This window comes from Octopus bimaculoides, chromosome 16 (genome assembly GCF_046866305.1).
Source record: "Octopus bimaculoides isolate indiv1 chromosome 16, ASM4686630v1, whole genome shotgun sequence".
NCBI lineage: Eukaryota > Metazoa > Mollusca > Cephalopoda > Octopoda > Octopodidae > Octopus > Octopus bimaculoides.
This window is the reverse complement of record NC_142943.1, coordinates 44,863,476-44,870,615: the sequence shown is the minus strand read 5'-3', so window position 1 is coordinate 44,870,615 and position 7,140 is coordinate 44,863,476. Positions and strand designations below refer to the sequence as shown.

Below are 7,140 nucleotides of genomic sequence, written 5' to 3'. Positions count from 1 at the left end.
TAAGATATTACCAATTTTTTTTTTTTGGTAGGGTTGCGTGCGTGTGTATGTATATATATATATATATATATATATATATATATATATATACGTATGTGGTGAACGGTGGCACCAGAGACAAGTACCTGGTTTGATTCGGAGACCACGAGACGAAACAGATTTAAAGGATAGCAAAAAATATATTAAATGATGCCAAGAACCCTCAGAAAATAATAAAATAAAGGTTTCAGTCAATGTAGGATCAGTTTTATGTGTGAAAACTGTAAGGAATTACAGCCGTGTTGATTAGTTCAATCCTTCAAAGGAAATGCGTCGCATAATCTGGGACTATCTCTTTCAGCATGGACTACAAGTTTCTCCCTTGAGGGGGTTCAGCTCAGGTTAGCTACATCGGTGGTATCAAATATTGGAAACCTGAAAATCGCTTTGCGGAAAAGATAGAAAGGAAGAAATAACGGAAGAAAGCAGAAATTAGTAAGAATTCATCAAACGCACTAACCCTTTTAGAGCTTCATGAGTGTCCATGCTGTTACGGTAGTTCCCAGTAGAAAACGGTGCCACTAATCTAGTAAAAAAAAAAATGAACCTTGCCTGATGATCCTTTTTAATGGGTTTTTTGTTTATTTATCCATCGAGTTTTTTCTTTAATATTGTAGAGAGGTTTTTACTTTTGAGAGAACGCCGATCTTTGGAGATTAGCGCGAAATTAATTTTAATCCAGAAATAAAAGGCTCGACCAATCTCTGATGGGATTATTGAGGCTTTTAATTGTAGAGATTTCGAATTGGTTTTCTTTTTAGACGAAGGAGAGGAAATCCATGTAACGGCATTATGATGGGGACATATGTCAAGAAATTAAAGAAGTAGGTGACATATGGGGAGAGAGTGAAAGTGATGCAAACCAACAGAACAGCTCGTCGCCTTGAAAAATTAAGTTGGTGTGATACACGAAGAGGGGAATCCCGATTTTATTACCGACATGATTTCTTGTTATAATAATAATTTATTATTATTATTACTATTATTATTATTACATGCGGTATGTGTTGCTTGTCCGTCTCTCTTTCTGACTGCCTATGGTTGAACGTGATAAAAGGAGCGTGTCTCTGAATGGAAGAGTATTGGCTTGTTTCTGTATTCTGTCACTGAATGAAGGAATAAGAGAAAGACAAGAGATAACATGTGTGTTTGGTGTATATATCTGTCCTTTAATATCTATTTCCTTCTGTCTCTCTCTATCCTCCCACTTCTCGGCGCGGAGTTTAGTGAAAAGCGTCACGAGATATAATGAAGTCACACAGAACCAGAGAAAACAGAGAGAGACAAATAAAGAAAGACCGGTTTACTTCGTTGAAATGTAACAGAGTTGAAAACGAGAACGACACATTCTACAAATATATATACTGCGTGTACATAATATTATATGTATATATATATATATATATATATATACACACACACACACACACAAATTCACAGGGTGAGAGGGTGAATAGATAGAATCAGAGACAACACTCACATATGCATAAAAATAGACTGAAAGAGAGAAAGAGACATAGAGAAGGGGATAGCAGTTCGGTACACTACCAGATATACGGTATGTGTGTGTGTGTGTGTGTGTGTGTGTGTGTGAGGGAGTGAGAGTTATAAAAACAAAAAAGATCTGAACGTGAGGTGAAACCAAGTGAATATCAGCATGATATCTTTTGCTTAAAATTCTTTCGGTCGGCCGACATGCTATTAAACTGGAGAAGAGCAGCGTACATGATCTGTAGGAGCATGGCAGTGCAAATAATACACCACACTTCTATTTTGTTATTGTTGTTTTTAACAGGAGGAAGGGAAGCCGTTAATAGCAGCAGTAGCAACAGTACTAACGAAAGTGGTGATGGCCATAGTGATGATGATGATGAACTAGATGATTGGTTTATATGGTGGGGAGGGGAGGGTGAAGAAATCATCCGTGTCTATAGGGGCAGTTTTGCTACTGGTAAAATATAAAGTAAGTGGATTCTCGTTCGATCAACTGTATAATTCATTGAATTATAGTGAAGTAACTGAGTATTCCACAGATGAAACCATCTTCGACTCAATCAGCTTTACACAGTGCGCTGTAACAAAGTTACAAGTCCAGTCCAGGCCATCCAACGGGCGCGCATTTTCTATCTACCCAGCTTCACTCACAAAGGCTGGAACAACTAAAAGTTATGGTAAAAGACACTCAAAAATACCCGACATTGAGATAGAACCCGAGCCTTCGTAGTTGCAAAGCGACCTTAACCACTCAGCCATGTGTACGCAATGCTGCTGATAACAGTATACATACACACACACCAATGTATGTATATATATATATATATATATATATATATATATATATATATATATATATATATATATATATATATATATATATATATATATATATATATTGTGTGTGTGTGTGTTGCTCTCTCTCTCTCTCCCTGTTCTTTCTTTCTCTCCGTGAGAAAGAGAAATACACCCACACACATACATTAACATCAATATTGATGGCATTTTTTAAAGTTTTGTGGAAAACACTTTCTTTTTAAAGAATTTCAATGACACTTCCGTCATCGTTAAATTTTTTATTGAAAAAATAACTGAGTTCTTTGTCGGATAATTTTTTGTACGGTTTAAATGTGTGTGTGTGTGGTTCAGTATCCTACTTGCCAAAAGCCATTCAAACCAAATCTGTATCATTAATTGTCTCCCTGAAGGTGTTGATTTTCAGTTCTAATCTCACCCATTTCCCCACATGTCTTTCTAGTTCCTCCATGGAGACGGGAATGAAGCCTCTCTAAGCAGTCTGTTAAAAATAGCAGCCAAATCTCACTCAGACTGCATCTTACCAATTAAAAATCTTTTTGAATGTGCTGCTGAACTCAATCCTAGATATATTGTACCAGAAAAGAAGGTGAGATGGTCATGGCTGGAACGCTAATCGGATGGTATAATTTCATCACAGAAAACCCTAACAGCTGAACCATAAGAAACCATGCAGAAAAATGTCAACACATGCTACTATGTTTCTTTTATTTTTTTAACACAGCTGGTGGTATCTGTAGCCCTGCAGGCATCTCTCCTATGTACAGCACTTTGCTGTTTCATACCTTTAATACTCAGCCACTTTCTCCTCTCACTTTAGCGTCACTTTTTTCATGAAAGTTTCTCTTACAATTCCAATAAATCATAATCATATTCAATTCCTTTCTCTCTAGGCTCTGCGGATCTGTGATGCAATATGGTAATGAGGTTTGAAGCAGCTGTCAATATGTCACGCCTCACTGCCATATTGCATCATACTCCTTACATTTTTTTCATATGATCGGTCTTCCATAACAGAGAGAGTGGGGTAGAGAGAATGAGAAAGTGGGGGTGTGTAGGGAGCAAGACAGAAACCTTTTTTGCCAAAATGATGTAACACAGCGTCCTGAATTATTCCTATCCCTTTCTTATACAAGCTACTGTTACTTTCCCTCCAAGTTTCACCACCAATACCACTCCCCAGCAGTAATTATGTCACTAAGGTAACATAGACTAGACTACGCCTGATCAGTTGATAGATAGATACCATTTCACAAGTGTCCCTACTGCTGACTATTTCTGTACATCTCTTTAACATTTGAAATCTTGGTTCTCTTGTCACTATGCCAACTTGCACCTTCTCTGTACCAGTTGCTTGACCTAAATACAGAGTATCAAGTTCTTGTGTACTTCCTTTTCTACATATCAAACAAGGCCATTCACCGGATAACACAAGTGTTTTGTAACTTCTGTTACTAATTTCCACTCCCATCTTTGCAATGTTGACCTTTAGGCTCTGATCACTACTTCTGTACTTGGGAATTTTCCGGTTTCTCTTCAACAGTTTCTGCAACTCTTCAAACAACAGCCAAAAGTCAAATGTATTCAAGGTGTTGAACTAAAATTTTTTTTTTTTTTTTTTTTTTCAGGTCCCAAGATTGCTTGCAGTAACTTAGACAAGTTTCTGTTCCAGTACACACCAAGTACATGTCATTGAATTTATCACTTTTTAATCATGCATTTATTTCCCTTCAACATGATTTGTTCTACTGTCACTCTTTTATCATAAAAATATTTCAGATAAACAAGATGGTGGTACTACTGTCATTCTTTAATCATAGATATATTTCACATAAACAAGGTGATGGTGCTGTAATAGCTTTAATTATCGAAATATTTCACATGAATGAGGTAATATAGGCTCAAGTGTGGCTGTGTCGTAGCTTGTTTCCCAATAACATGGTCTCAGGTTCAGTCCCACTGCATGGCACTTTGGGGTAAGTGTCTTCTACTACAGCCCCAGATTGACCAAAGCCTAGTGAATGGGTTTGGTAGACAGGAGAAACTGAAAGAAGCCTGTAATGTATGTATATGTATGTATGCATCCATGCATATCTATATGTGCAAATGTGTGTGTCACTGTCCCCTTACCTTGATTTCATGTGATAGCTGTAAACAAATATCACCATCATGCAAGTAATATCCTTCATTTCCAATCTTCTGTGAAAACATGTCTGGTCATGAGGGAGTTATTACCTTACTTGGAAACAGGTAAGGATTGATGACAGGAAGCACATCAAGCTTTAGAAAATCTTCAACAAAATTCATCCAACACATTGAAGCATGTAAAAGTAGACATCCTAAATGAACATATGAGCATCCATTACTATATCCAAAAGACCATCTATTTTACTAAGACTTCCTCACCAACACAGTTGCAATCTCTGGTCCACATATATGCTGTTTCCTCATTGTGCTTATTCTACCACAACTACTATGGCCTTTGTTCTTCCCAACTTGCTAGTTGTATTATCTCCTCCATCCTTCCACTGACAAATATATTTCTCCTGCTCTCTAATCCTCCATACTATCTCACTTCTTCCTCCCTAAGAACATCAACCCTTTGAAATCCCTTCTGGCCCTTGTTTTTTTTTTTTTTTTACTACCAACAACAATTTAGAATAAACACCAACTATATTAATTTAACTAGTTTTTGGAGTCCCTGTGATGGTAATGAGCAGTGGCTTTTCCACTGAGTATCCGTTTATTTTGTACTTGTTTCAGTCATTGGATGAAGGCTTTGCTTTTGATGACATCCCTAGAAACGTTTCTTAAGTTTATATTTTGGACATGTTACCATGTTACAACTGCTTAGGTAAACCGTCATCCTGCATACTAGTAAGGTGCCCAACCCAGTGCATCTGTCTGTATATGAGGAGCATTTCAATATTGGATGTGCTAGCTTGCTGAAGAGCAATGGTGTCTGATGTTAGAGACTACCATTTTTCTGTTTAAGATCCTCCAAAAGCATGTTTCGTGGAATCTTTCCAGAGACTTGATGTCATCATCATCATCATCACCATCATTTAATATCCATTTTCCTTCCATTCTGGGATGGGTTGGACAGTTTGACACATGTATGAACACATGTATGAACTGCTAATTTAACAGTAGGTGCCACAATAATTATTATAGATAAATTTCTTAATATATATATGTTAAGCACATGTATTAAATGTTAATTTAAGGGTTAATATGTAACTGTAAATACCTTGCAACTGCTGCAACAATTACTAACTGGTAATTGAACGGTAAATGTGTATTTTTATGTACTTTGGACCTGCCATCTCATGGTTTTTTGTCAAGAGTTTCATCTCCAGCTGTTTGTTATGTCAGTCAACAAGAGAGACAGAAACAAGGGAAATTCCCCTTGTATTTGAACACTATGCAAATATTCTTTTAAAAAACTTTTCATTTAATTTTTCCAAAATTTAATTGTTTTCTATACTTAAGAGTTGAAAAAGTCTCTGACTGAAACCAGTACTAAAATGTTTTTTATAAAATTATTTTAGCATTTTCTACCTTGACTTTTTTTTCCATATATATGTATGTATGTGTATTAGCCTTTATTGTGTACGACAATCATTTCAAGCCCATCGACCAACTGTCCCTTATGGGTGAGTTGTGCATCGTACTGTGTTGCAGATGACACCAGGTAGCCCAAACTGTGCAAGTGTTTTACTCACCACATCACCACACTAATTGACATATACCCATTAGTCAATTACATATATATATATATATATGTATGTATTTACACAATACATACACACACCCACATACATACACACTTTTCTGTATTCACCTCTATCTAGTTATCGCCTTATCAACCAATTTATTTCTCAGCCATAGAAACTATACAAACAACCATTGGAACTTGATGCAGTACTCAGGTCCATTGGTTCTTCACAAACCTTCCAATCCATGCATCCAAACAAGCATGGAAGACAAACATTAGATGACTTGATGACAATGATCTGTCTGTGTGTGTGTGTGTGTGTGTGTGTGTGTGTGTGTGTGTGTGCATGGTTCAAATGTACAAAAGACAGAGACTGGAGGAGAGAACATCAAACAAGGTATATTAGTTTGACACTCAGAAAAAATGGAAAAGTCTTTGATAGTTTCATGACTTTGCTCTTTGGCAGAAAGGAATGAGGAAAGAAAATGGTGAGAGAAAAACTCACATGCACATGTGCACACACACACACACACACACACACACACACACACACACACAAATATGTATATATAAATGTATATATGCATGCACATGTGGATATATGACTACATATGAATATAAATATGTGGGGGTGATGTATACATATATGTATGTATACACACATACACACACATATATCACTCTGTCAATATTTCTACTATCCTATATATCCCACTTTCATTCTTTATTTGCCTATGTATAAATGTATGATTATATGTGTGTATGTGTGTGTGTGCATGTGTGTACATATATATATATCTATATATATATATATATATATATATATATATATATGACTATTTTATATATTATATATCTATGTATATATCTCTTAATGTATTTTTTTATCTATCTAACCATACACCAAGCCATCTGTCTACCCTGATGTTGAATGGACAAATTTAAAAAGATGCCAAACCTCTAACATAAACACCACTAACAAGCCACCCTGGTATTCTTTCTGAGAACTGATTTAGACAAATTCCACAAACATAAAACACAGGAACACCTGTTTTTAGAAAGAGGCAATGACG

General features: G+C 36.1%; 1 protein-coding gene across 4 annotated transcripts in view; it reads right to left on the bottom strand.

Annotated features, from left to right (window-relative positions):
• Positions 1–67, bottom strand: part of LOC106868966 (uncharacterized) — a 180,308-nt gene extending 180,241 nt beyond the window's left edge. For 2 of the 4 annotated variants that reach the window (XM_089364545.1, XM_014914442.3), the window contains exon 1: positions 1–53. This exon is cut by the window's left edge and continues 84 nt beyond it. The gene's annotated coding sequence lies outside the window, so the exon portion shown is untranslated. The other 2 variants (XM_014914441.3, XM_089364546.1) reach the window with 2 other exon arrangements.
• Positions 68–7,140: the final 7,073 nt, after the last annotated feature.